Source organism: Eleutherodactylus coqui, chromosome 8, assembly GCF_035609145.1.
Source record: "Eleutherodactylus coqui strain aEleCoq1 chromosome 8, aEleCoq1.hap1, whole genome shotgun sequence".
Lineage (NCBI taxonomy): Eukaryota > Metazoa > Chordata > Amphibia > Anura > Eleutherodactylidae > Eleutherodactylus > Eleutherodactylus coqui.
Window position 1 is genome coordinate 154041375 of NC_089844.1, and position 21991 is coordinate 154063365.

The following is a 21991-nucleotide window of genomic DNA, read 5'->3' on the forward strand; positions in this document are numbered from 1 at the left end:
AAATTGGTTCATGTTACAGTTTCAATACTTTTGAAACTTTGAAAAATTATTAAAACATTGGTAGATGTAGGTGAGCCTTTTGGGCCGCAGAAAAATTGGCCGTTCAGCGCAATGACATGTTGTTTCTGAAGAAGGGTAGCAGGAGGAGGAGTAATGTCAGAGACAGATTGTCAAAGATAAATGCCCCGTGTTCCGGTGATAGAGAAGAGTGCTTTTATCTGCGGTTGCAGCAAAAAGAATCTTTAGGTTCCGCTGCTCTTCGCCGGTGGAGAAGAGAAGTCTGGGAAAATCCAGGCTTTGTTCATCTTTATGAGTGTAAGCATGTCGGCACTGGCAGTTGACAGGCGGGTACACTTGTCCGTGATGAATCCCCCAGCTGCACTAAACACCCTCTCTGACAAGACGCTAGCGGCAGGGCAAGCCAGCACCTCCAAGGCATACAGCGCAAGTTCGTGCCACGTGTCCAGCTTTGACACCCAATAGTTGTATGGAGCAGAGGCATCACGGAGGACGGTGGTACGATCGGCTACGTACTCTCTCACCATCTTTTTACAGTGCTCCCTCCGACTCAGCCTTGACTGGAGAGTGGTGACGCAGTCTTGCTGGGGAGCCATAAAGCTGGCAAAGGCCTTGGACAGTGTTCCCTTGCCTGCACTGCCGCTAGCGCTGTCAGATAGGAAGTTTACCATCAGTTTGTCCACCAGGGCCCTTGCATCACTCTTGAACCCCTTTTCTCTTTGGGAATGAAAGTGGAAAGGTTCTCCTTATACCGGGGGTCAAGAAGGGTGTAGACCCAGTAATCCGTAGTGGCCAGAATGCGTCTAACGCAATGGTCACTAGAAAGGCAGCCTAGCATGAAGTCAGCCATGTGTGCCAGGGTACCAGTACGCAACACATCGCTGTCCTCACTAGGAAGATCACTTTCAGGATCCTCCTCCACAGCCCATACACGCTGAACAGATGAGAGGAAAGCAGCATGGGTACCCCCTGCAGTGGGCCCAGCTGTCTCTTCCACCTCCTTCTCCTCCTGCTCCTCCCCCTCCTCCTTCTCTTCCAAAATGCGCTGAGATATAGACATCAGGGTGCTCTGACTATCAAGCGACATACTTTCTTCCCAGCCTTTATGCTTTGCAGCGAACTTCTCAGCAAGCATAGCAGAGGAATGGGGACGCTAATGATTGCAGCATCGCCGCTCACCATCTGGGTAGACTCCTCAAAGTTTCCGAGGACCTGGCAGATGTCTGCCATCCAGGCCCACTCCTCGGTAAAGAATTGGGGGGCTGACTACCATTTGTTGGTAGTTGGTAGTCTACGCTGCTCATACAGCCTGGCCAACATGTGGAGCGTAGAATTCCACTGTGTGGGCACGTCGCACAGCAGCCAGTGCTCTGGCAAATTAAACCGATGTTGCAGGGTCCTCAGGGTGGCAGCGTCCGTTGTGGACTTGCGGAAATGTGTGCAGACGTGGCACAACTTGCGGAGCAGGTCAGACAAGTGTGGGTAGTTTTCAGAAACCACTGAACCACCAGATTGAAGTCGTGGGCCAGGCATAGCACGTGTATGAGGCTGCCGAGCTGCAGAGCCGCCACCAGGTTACTGCCGTTGTCACACACGACCATGCCCGGTTGGAGGCTCAGCGGCGAAAGCCAGAGGTTGGACTGCTCAGTCAGACCCTGCAACAGCTCGGGGGCCATGTGCCTCTTGTCACCTAGGCTGAGTAGTTTCAGCATGGCCTGCTGACGCTTGCCCACCACTGTGCTGCCGCGCCACACCGACTGCTGGAGACATGCTGCTCACATTTCTTAATTGAGAGGTAGAGGTTGCGTAGGAGGAGGAGGAGGGGGAGGGTTTAGAGGAGGTGGCATAGACTGCTGCAGATACCAGAACCGAGGAAGGACCCGCAATTCTGGGTGTGGGTAGGACGTGTGCGGTCCCGGGCTCTGACTCGGTCCCAGCCTCCACCAAATTCACCCAATGTGCTGTCAGGGAGATATAGTGGCCCTACCCGCCAATACTTGTCCTCGTGTCCGTGGTTAAGTGGACTTTCCCAGTAACCACGTTGTTGAGGGCACGATTGATATTGCAAGAGACGTGCTGGTGTAGGGCTGGGACGGCACACCAGGAAAAATAGTGGCGACTGGGGACTGAGTAGCGTAGGACCGCCGCCACCATCATGTTTTTTTGTTTTTTTTTTAAATCAATATTTTTTTATTATTTTCTGATAAGGGTTACAGAAATAGAAAGAGAATTGACGAATTAAGTATCAACAGTTTACAAATCTCTTATATATGTGGCATTCATTTATGCAAATCAGAATATTAACTGTATTCGTAATCACGAGTAATCTAACAGAATTTGTTAATGCGGAATGAAACAGTTTAGAACTGGTTTGAAATATGGTGTTAGTGTGTATTTGGGAAAGGAGGGGGGAGGGGGGAGGGTTAGGGTTTGCTGGGGACTAACGGGAGATGTGCAGAGTGTAATGTTTGTAAGTTAAGTGATGAGAGGTACAGATTCACCGGTAGAATTTGTTTGAGGGTGGAATGTGTTGGTCCAAGGCTTCCACATTATTTCAAATCTATTGAAGTCATTGTTTCTGAGGGCCAAAATCTTTTCATAAAGGCAGTGTTCTGATACTAGATTGATGAGGTCAGACAGTGTTGGAACAATCTCAGATTTCCATCATCTTGCTATGAGAGATTTTGTTGCTAAGAATATATGGCCCGCCAGCTTTTTGAGATGCGTAGGCATTTTGATTGTGCTTAGTAGCAACAGAGCAAGCTCTGGAGCGAAAAGCAGACGGAAAGCTGTGAGTCTATATATTAGATTATAGACTTCTTTCCAGAATGGGGTTAGAAGAGGGCAACACCAAAAAATATGAATGAGCGAGCCTTTATTGTTGCATTTTCTCCAACATCTGTCGCTATCGGATAATCCCCTTCTGGATAAAACCAGAGGGGTGAAGTACCAGCGTGTAAGGAGTTTCAGATGTGTCTCGATTAAGTTTGCGCCCTGCGATGATTGCCTAGCCCATTCAAAGGCCCTGAGCCATTGGTCTAAGGGAATTTCCTTCCCGAAGTCCTTACCCCAGTTAATGAGATGACATTTGCCTGGCGGTTTCAAATTACCTGAGAGGATGTCGTAGAATGTTCGAGTGTTCATTTTTGTTTGTGGTTCCTCTAGGAATGAATCAATTAATTTAGGGATTCTGAGGTTATCTAGTTGGTGGTTATGTAAGAAGGATGAAATTTGAATGTATTTATAGATGTCTGAGTTTGGGAGGTGGTATTTGTTGGTCAGATCTTGAAAGGGGAGGAGTTTATTTGATGAGAAAAGATCGGATATAAATTTGAGGTCCTGCATGGGCCAAGATCCTATATTTAGGTTAGGAATTAGGAGTTCTAAGGTTTCCACTGGAATTTTCAGGGGGCTAGAAGGGATGGAGTTGTTGAGAGTTCGTATCCAGTCTGTCCAGGCTTCTAATGAGGCCCTCATTGGTGGAGAAAGGTGAGATCCTATTAAGGGTTTCGTTGTTGTAGGGTGTAGGATGTCTAAGATAGATGAGATTAGAAGATGTTTCAAAGGTTTTTGGTTATTGAAGTCCTTTTCCAAGGAGGGCCAGCTAATTTTTGAGTTATGTCTTGTCCAGGGTCTCAAGTTGTTGAGAATAGTGGATTTACGGTATGAGTTTAGGTTGGGAAGTCCCAAACCGCCATGGCGCCTGTTTAAAGGGGTGGTCTCGCGAAACCAAGTGGGGTTATACACTTCCGTATGGCCATATTAATGCACTTTGTAATGTACATTGTGCATTAAATATGAGCCATACAGAAGTTATTCCACTTACCTGCTCCGTTGCTAGCGTCCTCGTCTCCATGGTTCCGTCTAAATTCGCTGGCAGCTTGCTTTTTTAGACGCGCTTGCGCAGTCCGGTCTTCTCCATTCAGCACGAGCCGCTTCAGTGTGCTCCCCGCTACAGCTCTTCTGCGCATGCGCAGACGAGCTGTCACTGCTCGGGAGCGCGCTGAAGCGGCCATTCTGCACCATCCTCTGTTAGAGGAAGGTGCAGAAACTGGAGCTGCCCAGCGGAGAAGCCCAGCCCAGCCCAGCAGCCCCGAGAAGCCTCCCAGGTAAGTGATGGGTCGGGGGGGGGCTGCCGCTGCGCCGGGCTGCGCCGGGGGGGCTGTCGCTGCGCCGGGGGGGCTGTCGCTGCGCCGGGGGGGCTGTCGCTAGGCCGGGGGGGGGGCTGCTGCTGTGATGGGGGGGCTGTCGCTAGGCCGGGGGGGGCTGCCGCTGCGCCGGGCTGCGCCGGGGGGGCTGTCGCTAGGCCGGGGGGGGGCTGCCGCTAGGCCGGGGGAACTAGCGCTGGGCTCCGGAACCTAGCGCTGGGCTCCGGGGCCTTCACCTGGGCTGAGGGTCTAGCGCTGGGGAGCCGGGGGCTAGCGCCGGTTACCTGCTGTCTGGTCGGCGGCTGCGGGGCGTCTGGTCGGCGGCTGCGATGCGTCCGGTTGCCATGGAGACACAGCTGGCGGCGTCTCGGGAGCGCGCACGTCGGGCTGCAGCGAGCGACGGGGAAAGAGCCGGCGGCCATCTTGAGGAAACTTTTATAAGTTGCTGAAACGCTGGAACGGTAAGTACGAACCAGCTAGAAATGTCATTTACAGGGGGGCTTTGTAATGTATGTTTAATGGGGGGGACTGGGGAAAAAAAAAAATTAACTGCTTCCTCGAGACATCTCCTTTAAGGTTAAGATGGAGAGTGCGACTCTTGGTTTTTTATTTTGCCACACGAATTTGGAGAGTTGGCTTTGAAATCTATTAAGGAGGGTTTTTGGTATTGGAATTGGTAGGGTACGAAAGTAGTGTAGGATTTTAGGTAGAGTCATCATTTTGTAGATAGTGACGCGGCCCAACAATGAGAGAGGGTAGGAATGATAGGTGTCTAATTCTTTTTGAAGCTCGTCTAGGAGCGGGGGGAAATTTGCCCCTACTAGACGCGATGTGGGGAAGCTTAAGTGTATTCCGAGGTATGGGATGGACTTGGATTGCCATTGAAAGGGGAATTCTTTTTGTATATCTATTTTTTGGGTATCATGTATGTTTATGCCTAGGATTTGCGATTTGGTAATGTTTAATTTATAGTATGATATATCCGCGAATTCTTTTAATATTTTTTGCATTATTCTTAGGGAGGAAATTGGGTTAGAAAGCGTAAGCAGGATGTCGTCGGCGAATAGGCTTATTTTGTGCTGTCTTGAACTAGCTGCTATTCCCTGAATATCTGAGCAGGTTCTTATGTATTCTGCCAGGGGTTCCATAACTAAGGTGAATATTAGGGCAGAAAGTGGGCAGCCCTGGCAGGTGCCATTAGTGATTGGAAAGGAAGATGATAACATGCCATCAGCCAAGATTCTCGCTGATGGGGTGGTGTACAGGGCTTGGATAGCTTTAAGTATGTTGCCAGAGAATCCGAATTTTTTTAGAGTGGCGAAGGCATAATTCCAATGGAGCCTGTCAAACGCTTTTTCAGCGTCAAGGGCGAGTAGTACTGAGGGGGGTATGTGTGATTTCAAGTTTGTGAAGAAGGTTTAGTATCCTTCTAGTTCCATCCGAAGCTTGTCTGTCTTTAACGAAACCGACTTGATCTGAATAAATTAGATTGGGTAATATGTTTAAGAGTCTTAGTGCTAGAGTTTTGGCGTAAATTTTTATATCGCAATTTAATAGGGATATTGGCCTGAAATTTGAGGGTGAGGTGGGTTCTTTCCCTGGTTTGGGGATTGTTATTATTGTGGCTTCTAACATTTCGGATGGGAAGGAGCCTTCGGTGATTCCTTGGTTGCAGGCTTTTGTTAGGTGTGGGGCTAGGTGTGTTGAAAAGAGTTTATAATAGTCATTAGAGAACCCGTCAGGGCCTGGGTCTTTGTGGGGTTTTAATACCTTAATGTTCTCTATGATTTCGTTTGGAGTTAACGGGGCGTTAAGGAGGTTGAGTTGAGGTTCTGAGAGTGCAGGTAGATTTATTCCTCTAAGAAATTGTTCGATGTTGTGAGTGTGGGGTTGGGGGGTGGAGGGGTCATCTTTTAAATTATATAGATCTTTGTAGTATTGGCGGAAGGCTTCTATTATGTGGTTAGGATGGTGGATTTTATTGTTGTGGTTGTGTGGGTCAAGAAGATATGGAATTTTAGTTCTGGAGATCTTTTTTTTGACCAAGTTTGCCATCATGCGTGTGGGTTTATTGTTTGAGGCGTAGTAGGTTGCTTTTGAGGATCTCATTTCTTTTTCGAAGTTGTCTATCAGGAGAATTCTAAGATTTTGTCTTAATTTGGATAGTTCGTTGTGTAGGGAATCGGAAGGGGAACTTAACAGTTAGTTTTCTTTTTCAGTGATTTGTGATAGGAGTTCGTTTAGCTGGTGGGTTTTTTCTTTTTTATATCTTGCGCTAATTTTGATTAGGATTCCTCTAATATAGGCTTTATGGGCATTCCAGATGGTGGTTGGAGAAATGTCTGGAGTTGTGTTAATTTAAAAATAGTCTTCTATAGCGGAGGAGATGTCAGCTTGGTTTTTAGGAAGTGTCATGAGGAACACATTGTTTCTCCACGACCTTGGCTTGTTGCTAGTTTGACCTAGGGAAATTGTTATTGAGACGGGTGCATGGTCAGACCATGTGGCCATGCCTATTTGTGCTGATTTAATAAGGGGTAGGGTGGATCTATCCGTTAGGATTAGATCGCTCCTGGAAAATGACTTGTGTCTTGAAGAATAGAAAGTGTATTCTTTTGATGATGCGTTGAGGCATCTGAAAGTATCAAATAAAGCATTATTGTGGAGCCAGGGAAGTAGCGGCGGGGTGGATCTCGACGACCCCTTTGTAGAGTCGAGTATGTTATCTGGTACGGAGTTGAAGTCTCCACAAATTAGTAGGGTGCCATTATCACATTTTCTTATCTTTTTTATAATTTTGTTTAAAAAGCGAACTTGGGCAGCATTTGGAGTGTAAATGTTGGCAATGGTTAACGGCTTGCCAAGCTTTAAAAATTTTTGGAAATTTTTTATGTGTCATAATTGGGCATGTGTCAGAGGCAAAGTGTGTCTCTTGTGCGCATATTATTTCAGCTTTTGAGCTGGTTGCCTCCTTCCAGAATGAGGATCTTTTGAATGGCGAATTTAGCCCGTTTACGTTTAAAGAAAGAATTTTTATGGACATTTTTGTTTATGCAGGGTTGATTTGAGGGACCGTGGAAGCCTTGTACTTTTCGGTGAAGAGTGGAAAGGAAGGAAAGTAGTAACATATAAAGATAAAACAACTGTTCTGCAATTGTAGAGGGTTGCATTAACATTTACACATTTTTGTGGATTTTTTTGGTAATGCAGAGTAATAGTAAGAGGATTTTAAACAACAAACAAATCTAGATTTAGTGATCTTGGTTGTAGTTGAGGTAAACGACATAAAGCACGTCGGTTCAGCTAAGTGCGTGTGCACGCTGAATAAAAGGGGGGACGAGAAAGTTCGCCTGTTAAGGAGCTTTCCAAGGGCGCAACCACCTTAATGGATGTTATGGGTGGAAGGCAGATCCGCTTGATGGTTTAGGTCTGGGTCCATTCTTGGGTTTGCTTCCCCTCTTTCCTCGGGGGTGGTTGGGTTTGCTGTGGTGCAGGTAGCTTGACTCCCCAGGATTTTGGTATTTGATGGAAGTCCTCTGGTTTTTGAAGGACATGCGTAACGTTGTCTTTACGTATTATTATTTTTGCTGGGAAGCCCCAGCGGTATAGGACATTGGCTTGACGTAGGGCTGCAGTGAATGGTTGGAATTTTTTTTCTCTCGTTCATGGTGACCTGTGAGAGATCTGCAAAGAGTCGAATATTCGAGAAGGGAGCTGGAATCTGGTTCTTTTTCCGAGTCGCGATCATCAAGGCTTCCTTTATATGGTAAAAGTGGATCCTAGCTATGGTGTCTCTCGGATTGGATTCAGGTACAAATTTTGGTCTGGGGAGCCTGTGGGCTCTATCAATGGTTAAGTCGTATGGAGTGGCCTCCGGGAGGAGGGTTGACATGAATTTTTTTAAGTAGTTGGACAGTTCTGATGGCGCAATAGACTCCGGAATACCGCGGAATTTTATATTATTTCGCCTATTTCTGTCTTCTATATCGGCGAGCTTGGTTTTGAGCTGGGATACTTCTTCTACCAGGTCGTAGTGCGCGTTGATTAAGGCATTATGGGATTGTGTTATTTCACCCATTTTATTTTCGGTATGCGACACTCTCTCTCCCATAGAATCGATTGTGTTTCTTATGGATGAGTTGAGATATTTGAAGCTGGCTTGGAAGGAGTCGCTAAGGGCCACAGCCATGTTTTTAATGAATGCTTCTGAAGCCGGCTGAGATGTCGATGGTAGGGACGTTATGAATTTATGTAGAGATTCTGGTTGGTTGTCAGAGGAGCTCCATTCATCTGTTCTAGGGCGCTGTTTCAGTGGACTGTCCGATGGGGAGTACATTGTGTGTTGAGACCCCTGCTTTGTATGGACAGATATGGCAGCAGCCATTTTGTTATGGGCTTGTGAGGGGGGTTTCTGTCTTTTCCCTCCTGCTAGCATATGGGGTGAACTGTGCGGGTTATCAGGCAGCAGATCACCTGGATCACAGTCCTGCAGTGGTGTCTTAGCTTGTTCTGGCCGGGACTGCTGTGTGGGTGAGATAACTGAAGCTGTTTCAGCTTGTTGTTGATGGCCCTGTTTTGTGGAGACTGGGGTGGCCGCCGCCATTTTAGTGTGTGACCGCATTGGGGGACTCTGTCTTTCCCTGTCTCTCTGGCCATGAGGAGAGGGCGAAGAAGCTTCACTCACCGAGTCCTGCAGTTCCCGGTCCCGGGGCTGGCTGTCCGCATGGTCCGGTTCATTGTCGGCGCTCTCTTTTCCTCTATGCGCTGTTTGTGAGCCAGGAGAAGCCGGGAGGCTGTCGGCTCTCAAGGGCGGGACCTCCGATGGGAGGAAGAATTCCTCTAAGCGTCTCGGTTGAGATCGGGAGGGACGCCGGCAGGTCATCTCTAAGGTATGGAGAACCGGAGGCTGCACTGTGGAGTAACAGGTAAGCGGAGGGCTGCTTTCAGAGTTGGTTCTGCGGTGGTTACGGCCGGAGCACAGAGATTATGCTGCCATCTTTCAGCTCGGCTAGGCCACGCCCCCCCGGCATCATGTTTTTGAAAGCCTCCATTTCCACAAGCCTGTACAGCAGCATCTCCCGGCTGATCAATTTGGCAATGTGAATGTTTAAAGGTTGAGCGTGCGGGTGCGTGGCGGCATATTTGCACTTGCGCTCCAATGCTTGAGCTAGCGACAGCTGGACGCTGCGCTGTGAGACATTGCTGGATGGGGCCGAGGACAGCGGAGGTGAGGGTGTGGGGGCAGGCCGGGAGGTGCTCGTGCCTGTGTCCTGAGAGGGAGGTTTGATCTGAGAGGCAGGTTGGGGCACAGGGGGAGAGGCAGTGGTGCGACCCGGAGGCGGTGAACGGCCTTCGTCCCACCTTGTGGGGTGCTTGGCCATCATATGCCTGCGCATGTTGGTGGTGGTGAGGCTGGTAGTGGCGGCTCCCCGGCTGATCTTGGTGCAACACAGGTTGCACACCACTGTTCGTTGGTCATCCACGCTCTCACTAAAAACATTCACACCTTTGAACACCTAGCTCTCTGCACGGAGGCTTGCCAGGAGGGGGTGCTTTGGGAAACAGTTGGGGGATTCTTCGCTCTGGCCCTGCCTCTACCCCTGGCCACCCCACTGCCACGGCTGAGGCACTGATAGTTATATACGTAGTTGAACAGTCGTTATCTAGATACGGCGCTTCTGGGAAAACAGCCAAGCACACGGCCTTCGTATCTGGTTCTTCCTTGCGGTGTTCAAGATACATTTTGTCTTTGCCTTGCAAGGCTTTTGGAATATCTGAGATAAGGCGACACATTAAGTTTTTCTCATTTTAACTTTGAATAGAACTTGCATACAGGTATAAAAGCATAAAAACATATGGCAATATATACATATACCCTCACACTTGGCTCCGGCCCTGCCTCTACCCCTGGCCACTCCACTTCCTCTCCCAACCTGTCCTGCTGCTGCACTTGCCTCCCCCTCTGAAGACCTGTCCTCAGTTGGCTTAGCAAACCAGGTGGGGTCAGTCACCTCATCGTCCAGCGGCTCTTCCTCCGAATCCTCTGTGCTCTCCTCCCTCGGACTTACTGCCCTTACTACTACCTCACTGATAGACAACTGTGTCTCATCATCATCGTCCCCCTTAGCCACTGAAAGCTCTTGAGACAGTGGCTGGAAGTCCCTAGCCTCATCACCCGGAGCCCGGGAACTTTCCAAAGGTTGGGCATCGGTCACGACACACTCCTCAGGTGAGAGAGGAACTATTTTTTCCCAATCAAGGCAGGGGCCCGAGAACAGTTCCTGGGAGTCTGCCTACTCAGCAGAATGTGTCATTTTCATGGAGTGAGGAGACTGGGAGGAAGGAGGAGAAGCAGCCAGAGGATCCAGAGTTGCAGCAGTGGACTGAGTAGAAGACTGAGTGGTCGATACATTGCTGAATGCGTTTTCAGCCATCCACGACAGGACCTGCTCACACTGCTCTGATTGTAATAAAGGTCTACCACGTGGACCCATAAATTGTGATATGAAGCTGGGGACCCCAGAAACTTGCCTCTTTCCTAATCCCACAGCAGCCGGCTGTGATTCACCTGGACCAGGAACTCGGCCTGTGCCCACACCCTCACTTGGACCTCAGTGTCCTCGCCCGCGTCTATGTCCACGCCCTGGACCCCTACCCCTACCCCTCTGTATGGTGGATTACGAATAGAGCGAATAGTGTAAATAATTATGGAATTATTTGCGTACACTTTCACACTGAGAGCGGTATTGTAACGCTAACTCCAGGCAGAAATAAATACTAAGGAAGGCTCCAAACAGGCCTAGCTGTGCAATAGTGATGCACTAAAACTCCCACCAGACACCCAGTAAATTTTAAATGGTCACAGGTAGCCCAACGAAGAAGCTTTTTTTAAAAAAAAGAATACAGGCTATTTAGTGTGTATGTATATCACTTTCCCTCTATCAGTGGCTGTGGCCTTACGCTGTGCGTCAAATTCACTGCAGACACAGACCGGTGTAAATAATCATGGAATTATGTGCGTACACTTTCTTGCAGAGAGCGGTATTGTAAGGCAAACTCCAAGCAGAAAAAAATACTAAGGAAGGCCGCAAACAGGCCTAGCTGTGCAATAGTGATGGACTAAAACTCCCACCAGACACCCAGTAAAATGTAAACGGTCAAAGGTAGCCCAACGAAGGAGGTTTTTTGTTTTTTTTTTTAGGAAAAGAATACAGGCTATATAGTGTGTATATCACTTTCCCTCTATCAGTGGCTGTGGCCGTACGCTGTGCGTCAAACTCACTGCAGACACAGACCGGTGTAAATAATCATGGAATTATGTGCGTACACTTTCTCGCTGAGAGCGGTATTGTAAGGCAAACTCCAGCCAAAAAAAAATTATACGGAAGGCTGCAAACAGGGCTAGCGGTGCAATAGTGATGGACTACAACTCCCACCGGACACCCTGTAAAATGCAGACGGTCAGAGGTAGCCCAACGATGGAGATGATTTTTTTTTGGGGGGGAGAATACAGGCTATATAGTGTGTATATCACTTTCCCTCTATCAGTGGCGGTGTTGGCCGTACGCTGTGCATGAAATTCACGTCAGACACAGAGCGGTGTAAAAAATTATGGAATTATTGGCGTACACTTTCATGCTGAGAGCGGTTTTGTAACGCAAACTCCAGCCAGAAAAAAAATTATACGGAAGGCTGCAAACAGGGCTAGCTGTGCAATAGTGATGGACTACAACTCCCACCGGACACCCTGTAAAATGCAGACAGTCAGAGGTAGCCCTAAGAAGGACAGTTGGGGTTCTTGTAATCAGCATCCTACACTATCACTGTCCCTTTCTCAGCAGCACTTTCCCTATACTCTGTATTACAGACTGCAGACTTAGAACGCTATAGCTGTAATGGCCTGCACAGCCCGAGGGGAAAAAAAAAATTGTGCAAAACTGCTCCCAGCCAGCCACACAGTTATGCACATGGTCAGATGTGGCCCTAAGAAGGACCGTTGGGGTTCTTGTAGACAGGATCCTACTCTAACACTTAAATAAGCAGTAGCACTTTCCCTAATCTCTCCCAGTGTGTGTCTGAGGCGAGCCGTGGGCGGGACCGCTTTAAGTACTCAGCGGTCACTTGATCTCGCCAGCCACTCACTGCAGGGGGGTGGGATGGGGCTGGCACGTCACAGGAGGAAGTGGAATGCCTTCCCTGCATGTCTATTGGCTAAAAAATGGTGCTAAGCATGCAGGGAAGGAAATGGAAATGACTCGAGTACCGCGTGGTGCTTGTCTCGAGTAACGAGCATCTTGATCACCCTAATGCACGAACAAACATCAGGCTCAGACGAGTGTGCTCGCTCATCTCTACTGAGGTGACATTGTGGCTGGTCGCTGTGTCAGGTAAGCTGCATTAGCTTCAGAGCGGCATTGAACCCTCTGTGATGACAAGTTTGTAGGACAGCGACAGTTTGTTCAAACGCTGGACAATGGTTGATGATTAGATGAAGTCTGGACTATTGTTGGCGTCCTCAGGACTTAAGATGACATGATAATATGTTCAGGAGATGTGAAGATAGTGGTGAAGGACTGTGCTTCAATGTTGTTGGTAACTGTGCACCGCCAGCTATGTATGTGGACATTTGTGAGGTGTCATTTATTGGAGTCTCCACACAGGTGTGTAGCTGTCTCTCAAAACACTACAAACTGCCAGACTGAATATTGCTGTATCCATAGCAACTAAGGCCACGGGGGTTTGTGGGGGATGTAGTCCGCCCATAAGCACTTATTCAACTCAGAAACCAGGTGACTGTAAAGCAATATAACATACAACACAAAAAAATGATTTACAAACATACTCAGCCACTCTCACACATGTATTTCTTAGCACGATTACCACAGCGTTCTGAATGCCATAGTAATTGCGGTATAACACTCCCATTGATTACAATTGGGCCTCACAGACATGCATGCACTCGATCTCTGCATTTTCTAACACTGCAATTTTAGGACACTGCGATTTTCGAACCCTTTCGTCTCTATTTTACTGCATTTAGAGCATCTCATCACCCATCACAATGATGGGATGTGCTAAACAGGAACCTGCATCCGAAAATTAAAGTAAAATCGCTACAAAACGCCTTGATCGAAATCGCAGCATTTTGCCGGTCGCTTCTGTGAGAATGGCCTTAATCTGCAGATTTTCTTTGCCTCCCTTGGGACCTGTGACCTATGGGGGCTCAAAACCTATAACACCAGTTTTCTATATTTTTACAGTGTGGGAGGAAACCCGCACAAACATGGGGTAACACACAAATTCTGTGCAGCTGTTTCCTTTTCTGGGATTTAAATCTTGAACTCCAGTGCTGCAGGCCAATAGCACTAACCACTGAGCCACCATGCTACTATTCAGCAAAGTCTTCTGAAGCTACATATGTGACTATTAGAGATAAGCGAGCACCAAAATGCTCGGGTGCTCGTTACTCGGGACGAACTTTTCGCGATGCTCGAGGGTTCGTTTCGAGTAACGAACCCCATTGAAGTCAATGGGCGACCGTAGCATTTTTGTATTTCGCCGATGCTCGCTAAGGTTTTCATGTGTCAAAATCTAGGCAATTCAAGAAAGTGATGGGAACGACACAGAAACGGATAGGGCAGGCGAGGGGCTACATGTTGGGCTGCATCTCAAGTTCACAGGTCCCACTATTAAGCCACAATACCGGCAAGAGTGGGGCCCCCCCTCCCAACAACTTTTACTTCTGAAAAGCCCTCATTAGCATGGCATACCTTAGCTAAGCACCACACTACCTCCAACAAAGCACAATCACTGCCTGCATGACACTCCGCTGCCACTTCTCCTGGGTTACATGCTGCCCAACCCCCCTGCACGACGCAGTGTCCACAGCGCACACCAAACTGTCCCTGCGCAGCCTTCAGCTGCCCTCATGCCACACCACCCTCATGTCTATTTAGAAGTGTGTCTGCCATGAGGAGGAACTGCAGGCACACACTGCAGAGGGTTGGCACGGCTAGGCAGCGACCCTCTTTAAAAGTGGTGGGGCGATAGCCCACAATGCTGTACAGAAGCAATGAGAAATAGAATCCTGTGCCACCGCCATCAGGAGCTGCACACGTGGGCATAGCAATGGGGAACCTATGTGCCACACACTATTCATTCTGTCAAGGTGTCTGCATGCCCCAGTCAGACTGGTAATATGTACCTTAACAGTAACCGCGTTGGTGGTAATGTGGTGGTGACTGCGGACCTAGTAGCGCGGTTGTATTTTGTTGGTTTTCGGAATGTGGCCAGGATTAAGTTGGCCGTGGCGGGGGATGTTTTTGAGGCACTACGTGTCCTCTCCACGTGTCCGTGGTTATCTGCACCTTAACAGTAACTGCGTTGGTGGTAATGTGGTGGTGACTGCGGACCTAGTAGCGCGGTTTTATTTTGTTGGTTTTCGGAATGTGGCCAGGATTAAGCGGGCCGTGGCGGGGGGATGGTGGGGGGGGGGGGGGCTCTCTTGTTGTGTCGGTAAAGGTGAAATTCTTGGACTGCCACCAGACGAACCAATGCAAAGGCATTTGCCAAGAATGTTTTCATTGTTGGAGGAGGAGGGGGATGTTTTTGAGGCACTTCGTGTCCTCTCCACGTGTCCGTGGTTATATGCACCTTTACAGTAACCGCGTTGGTGGGAAATGGCCTCGCCGCCATCATGTCTTTGGGAAGCCTCTGTTTCCACACCCCAGAGACATACCATTAGCAGCGGTATATGCAGAGCCCAGAATTCGTAACATTTCAGCCGTAGCATTAGGACAGGCCCCACTAACATATCACTAGCAGCATTATAGGGGGAGCACAGTATTAGTTCCATTTCAGTAATAGTAGCACTCAAGACAGGCCCCAGTAACAATTCCGAAGCAGCAGTATAGGAGGAGCATAGTCTAAGTTCCATTTAAGTAATATTAGCAGCCTACACAGGCCCCAGGAACAATTCCGAAGCAGCAGTATAGTGGGAGCGCAGTCTTAGTTCCATTTCAGTAGCTGCAGTATAGCCAAGGCCCAAGTTACATTTATGTAGCTAAAGTGTAGGCCAACCCCACACACCTTTCTGTACCATGAGTGCAGGCGAAGAACATAGAAATTGCTTTGATTACACTGTAGGTTAGGGCCCAAAAAAATTGGTGTACCAACAGTACTAATGTACCTCAGTAAAAATTGGCCATGCCCAACCAAGATGGCAGGTTAAACCCATTAATCGCTTTGGTTAATGTGGCTTAAGTGGTAACTAGGCCTGGAGGCAGCCCAGTTTAACGAAAAATTGGTTCAAGTTAAAGTTCCAACGCTTTTAAGAGCATTGAAACGTATAAAAATTTTTTAGAAAAATTATATGAGTGAGCCTTGTGGCCCTAAGAAAAATTGCCCGTTCAGCGTGATTACGTAAGGTTTCAGGAGGAGGAGCAGGAGGAGGAGGATGAATATTATACACAGATTGATGAAGCAGAAATGTCCCCGTTTTGGATGGTGAGAGAGAACTATGCTTCCATCCGCGGGTGCAGCCTACGTATTGCTTAGGTATCGCTGCTGTCCGCTGGTGGAGAAGAGAAGTCTGGGGAAATCCAGGCTTTGTTCATCTTGATGAGTGTTAGCCTGTCGGCACTGTCGGTTGACAGGCGGGTACGCTTATCTGTGATGATTCCCCCAGCCGCACTAAACACCCTCTCCGACAAGACGCTAGCCGCAGGACAAGCAAGCACCTCCAGGGCATACAGCGCTAGTTCAGGCCACGTGTCCAGCTTCGACACCCAGTAGTTGTAGGTGGCAGAGGCGTCACGGAGGACGGTCGTGCGATCGGCTACGTACTCCCTCACCATCCTTTTACAGTGCTCCCGCCGACTCAGCCTTGACTGGGGAGCGGTGACACAGTCTTGCTGGGGAGCCATAAAGCTGTCCAGGCCCTTAAAGACTGTTGCACTGCCTGGGCTGTACATGCTGCTCGATCTCCGCACCTCCTCTGCTACCTGGCCCTCGGAACTGCGCCTTCTGCCACTAGCGCTGTCAGATGGGAATTTTACCATCAGCTTGTCCGCCAGGGTCCTGTGGTATAGGAACACTCTCGAACCCCTTTCCTCTTCGGGAATGAGAGTGGGAAGGTTCTCCTTATAGCGTGGGTCGAGCAGTGTGTACACCCAGTAATCCGTAGTGGCCAGAATGCGTGTAACGCGAGGGTCACGAGAAAGGCATCCTAACATGAAGTCAGCCATGTGTGCCAGGGTACCTGTACGCAACACATGGCTGTCTTTACTAGGAAGATCACTTTCAGGATCCTCCTCCTCCTCCTCCTCCTCAGGCCATACACGCTGAAATGATGACAGGCAAGCAGCATGGGTACCGTCAGCAGTGGGCCAAGCTGTCTCTTCCCCCTCCTCCTCATCCTCCTCATGCTCCTCCTCCTCCTCCTGAACGCGCTGAGGTATAGACAGGAGGGTGCTCTGACTATCCAGCAACATACTGTCTTCCCCCGGCTCTGTTTCCGAGCGCAAAGCGGCTGCCTTTATGGTTTGCAGGTGTTAGCGCAAAATTCGCTATCTCGATATACTGTGCGTTTCCAAATTAAGATAATATGTGTACAGGCCTGGAGAGCCTTTCAAAGACCACACGGCCTACATCATGTGTTCCCAAAAGAGTCTGTCTTTATTCTGCGCGCGTTGAAACTTAAATAAGTTTCCACCCAGGAAGTATACAGTTACAATTATTTAGCGTGCTGATTGGTTGTCCTCAGAGGGAGGTATTTGTGAGGTAGCTTGTGGTGTCATCCATCTGGGAGGAACTTCAGTGAGCACGCTCAGTTCATTCTTGAATATGTCCTCGTGAGAAGAACATCCTGTGTTTCTCCTCTCTGCTGTCCAAGACAACCTAAAAAGGTTTGGCCAGTTAGAACTGGTTTTACCAGTTCTTGGGACAATAGGCACTGCTCCTTAAATTCTTGTGGAAGGGGGGGGGGGGGTGATGTTTCTTCCCTTAGAGGTTTAAACCATTATAGACAAAATACAGTATATTCACAGTTGACAAAAATACAGAAAATACATATAGGATATCTCCCACAATTCCCTCCTTTGTTGTGCGTATTTTCATTCTCCTGGATGGTTTTTCCTTCCTATTTGTGTTCTCGGGCCTTTCCCTGTCTCCTGCCTTATCCCTTCCTACTGCTGGGTGATATCCAGGATAAGGAAAATACCTCACAACACGTTACATTTTCCCAAAAGTATTCTAGGTAGATGGCTCCTGAAAGATTGATCTTTATTTCCAGTTTTCTGCATAAGCCACCTTGTTCATAGTTTAGATGATATAACATGTCTATTGTGATCGGCTTACCAAGGTGTGATTTCAGGTTACATTGTTTGTTACATGTTAACATTGGTCTGATTACACAATATGGCTGAAACATTGGTACACTTACTGCTACCTTATTGTATCTGTTGACATTTTTGCACTATTTTATACACTAAAACTTGCTTAGTCATACCCAAGCTTTGTAAACCAAGATGTTATCAGTCTGAGACCCCCCACCATCTGAAGGAGCCAGTTTCATTGATCAAAGGTTCAGAATCAACAACTCAATTCCCTAGACAATGATGATGGTATCACAGGATTAACAAGACTCAACAGATTCCTGGCCATACAATGTATATGGACAGAGCTCAAACAAACCTATACAAATGGAACTGTAGTTAATGCAGTTAGCATTGTTCTGTCACATTTCACAGTTACATCAAAGCTTCCTACACCAAACAGGTTTGAAGTCCACATGAATGTTCATAGCTATTCGTATGTAAGATACAAAATGGAGAATAAAGGAAAATACAAAATGGAGGATGAAGGACAAAATGGAGGGCTACAAATAGGCAATTATATTTGCACCACAACGCAATATTCCTAGATTTGTCATAATCCTCTTCATCAGTAGTTATGTATTTACCACATCCCTTATGAGGAAGAAGAGAAACGACAGCCCAATGACCGCAGGGGTCCTACATATACCAAAGGATTATGGCCCACATTTGTCTCCTCCCTTGATAATTTTTATTCAATGTCTGACATGAACCCAAATTAGCTTTTCTTGAGGTTTCACTGAGACCATAGTGGTTAACAGCACTTGAAAGGATTCTTTGCATTTTGATCTGGAAACACGGAGAATACACATTTATGAGTGACAGATGATATAACTCCTGATATAAGGCACTCACATGGGAGGTGAGGCCCTCCTTTTTGGCCTGGAATAGGCATAGGCCTATTACAGCAGCATTACCAAACAAAACCTTCATAGGGACTCAACTTAGTCTTACAATCAGGCGTGGTTCTAACCAAGTAGATGACTAATAAAATGTTTACCTTTATTATTTATTATTACTTCTGGTGTACCCAAATATTCAAAATTACTTTCATAAAACATATTTTTAGGTCATATTTTTGGCGTGTTAAAAATTATTATTATTTTTTTTTTTTTTTATCAAGCCATGCCTCCAAATAACATGAAAAGAGGTCTATGCAAACCAACAACTCTAAACACCTACCTGTGGTAGCTGTATGCTATCATCCTGCAGTCACTGATACAGATAGTCTGGCTCGCACCGAGAAGGTACCTTGACCAATTGGCCTGGATTGTAACGGGCGCATATTATGCATCCCTGTACAAACCCTATTGCAGCAGTGTTGAACCCTGGGGTAAGCCAAGCAGAAGACACCATATCACTCATTACCTCCTTGGATGAATGGGTTAGCTCAGGGATCAGGTGTGACATCATGGAGTACAGCGTGCAGGGGAGGCACAGGCATTTACCTTTCTGCCAGACCCCAGTAGCATTCCGCTCGCTTTTCCACTCCTCCTTTTTCTTCTTTTGAGGCCTGTTCCTGTAATTCAAGCAACAGAGAAATATCTACACCTGTTTCAGGTGCAAGCAGGTTACCAGCCGTTACCTCATTCTATGGAAGTCAGGCTGCTGCGGTGCCTGCTCTCTGGTTCCTTCCAGCCTCAGTGGTTGTCTCTGTGGCATAAGCCTGGACTTGATGATAAGTCACCTGTGCGAAAAGAGCTAAAAACTTGTAGAACAAAGACACTGCTTCTGCGTTCTGGATTGGCTTACTCAAGGACCCCATGAAACTTCCACTGTGCCACATAGATGTGAAATCGTGTACGATTCCCAATGTGTACCTTAAGTCGGTGCAGACACAAACAGTCTTACCTGCAGCCAGCTTACATATTGCAGTGAGCGCCATCACCTCTATTTCCTGAGTAACTGAGTCTCTCAGGAGGAAAAGAGTGGTTTTTGTATAATTACCTCTTTCTGTCGGTTACCATTGCATAGCCTGTTTTACTTGTCCATTTCACCGATATTTGGAATCATCTATGGGTAAAACTCAAGATCTAGATTAATCATGGCAGTTACAACATTATTGTTAGGACCCCTAGTTTCTCCTTTCATTAATCTTCCGACAATCTGGTGCTTGCTATTTAATGTCATAGTCTGCGCCTGCCGCCCCTCCTCTCAACCTTCTGAATTCAGTAAAAGATATGAAACGGCATTTGGAACTCTACCCCTCTTGATTGCGATATGTGAGGGTGCTAGCAGGGCAGTCTCATACATAGCTAGTCTGGAAGCTGAAAGATGCTTCATTTTGCACTCTATACAGTATTTTATGACCCCTTGAGAGAGCATGACGTTACGGGGCCCCACACCATCTCTGGTACCTGTACGAAAACATACTGCAAACAGGAGAGGAAATATTGTTATTACAATCTGCAACCATAACAACTGCACCAATGATGGTTAATTACTGGTTTACTAAGGGACTGGTATCCCTGATACCCTTCGGGATATACTCAAATTCTGGCATCAAAAATTTACTTCTTTTTCAAATGTAACTATTTTCATGTAAAATACTGTTGTTAATTGAAAATGAGATACATTATAAAATAGAACTTTTGTTATTAATTTGACTAAAGTACTTATCAGATGTCTCAAGTACACAATTATCTCATTTTAGTATCTTAAAGGGGTGGTCTCGCGAAACCAAGTGGGGTTATACACTTCCGTATGGCCATATTAATGCACTTTGTAATGTACATTGTGCATTAAATATGAGCCATACAGAAGTTATTCCACTTACCTGCTCCGTTGCTAGCGTCCTCGTCTCCATGGTTCCGTCTAAATTCGCTGGCAGCTTGCTTTTTTAGACGCGCTTGCGCAGTCCGGTCTTCTCCATTCAGCACGAGCCGCTTCAGTGTGCTCCCCGCTACAGCTCTTCTGCGCATGCGCAGACGAGCTGTCACTGCTCGGGAGCGCGCTGAAGCGGCCATTCTGCACCATCCTCTGTTAGAGGAAGGTGCAGAAACTGGAGCTGCCCAGCGGAGAAGACCAGCCCAGCCCAGCAGCCCCGAGAAGCCTCCCAGGTAAGTGATGGGTCGGGGGGGGTGCCGCTGCGCCGGGCTGCGCCGGGGGGGGGGGGGGGCTGCCGCTGCGCCGGGGGAGCTAGCGCTAGGCCGGGGGGGCTGTCGCTGCGATGGGGGGGGGGCTGTCGCTGCGCCGGGGGAGCTAGCGCTAGGCCGGGGGAGCTAGCGCTAGGCCGGGGGGGCTGTCGCTAGGCCGGGGGGGGGCTGTCGCTAGGCCGGGGGAGCTAGCGCTAGGCCGGGGGAGCTAGCGCTAGGCCGGGGGGGCTGTCGCTGCGCCGGGGGAGCTGTCGCTAGGCCGGGGGAGCTAGCGCTAGGCCGGGGGAGCTAGCGCTAGGCCGGGGGGGCTGTCGCTGCGCCGGGGGAGCTGTCGCTAGGCCGGGGGAGCTGTCGCTAGGCCGGGGGAGCTAGCGCTAGGCCGGGGGAGCTAGCGCTAGGCCGGGGGGGCTGTCGCTGCGCCGGGGGAGCTAGCGCTAGGCCGGGGGGGCTGTCGCTGCGCCGGGGGAGCTAGCGCTGGGGAGCCGGGGGCTAGCGCCGGTTACCTGCTGTCTGGTCGGCGGCTGCGATGCGTCCGGTTGCCATGGAGACACAGCTGGCGGCGTCTCGGGAGCGCGCACGTCGGGCTGCAGCGAGCGACTGGGAAAGAGCCGGCGGCCATCTTGAGGAAACTTTTATAACTTGCTGAAACGCTGGAACGGTAAGTACGAACCAGCTAGAAATGTCATTTACAGGGGGGCTTAGTAATGTGTGTTTAATGGGGGGGACTGGGCAAAAAAAAAAATTAAATGCTTCCTCGAGACATCTCCTTTAATTCAATAATATTCAAATTAACACGACTCAATATTTTTAAATTCTCCACATACTCCAAGAACCTATATATATATATATATATATATATACATATATACTGTGGTAATCCTGGACTATTATCTCACACAACTACCCTCAGAAATAAATTAGATGCCCCTCCTTTGGCCACCTACATTTGTTCAAGTGAGAGACTTAACATGGAGTCTAAGAGTGACCTTCCCTCTATACATTACCACAATATACATATATATACCAACATCCACTTAAATGGGGATACACTTCTCTCCTAGGCTGGTCTGTGTTGAGGGTGGAGCAAGACCTCTTCCTATTGTTCTTCCCTCCCATCTCCTTACATCACCTAGCTCCACCCCCTGTGGTCTGGCTCAGCATTTGGTCTTTCTTGCCTCATTTCATTTCTAGCCTCCGAACAGTATACACCATATAACACAATCTAACTCTCATACGGGCCCTTCATTTATACACACAAATTCACACTCACTGGGGTTTTCACTCGTACACAGACTAAGTATCTCATGTGAAGTAGAAATTGGGATTGTATTTACTGTACATAGAACTTCCCATATTG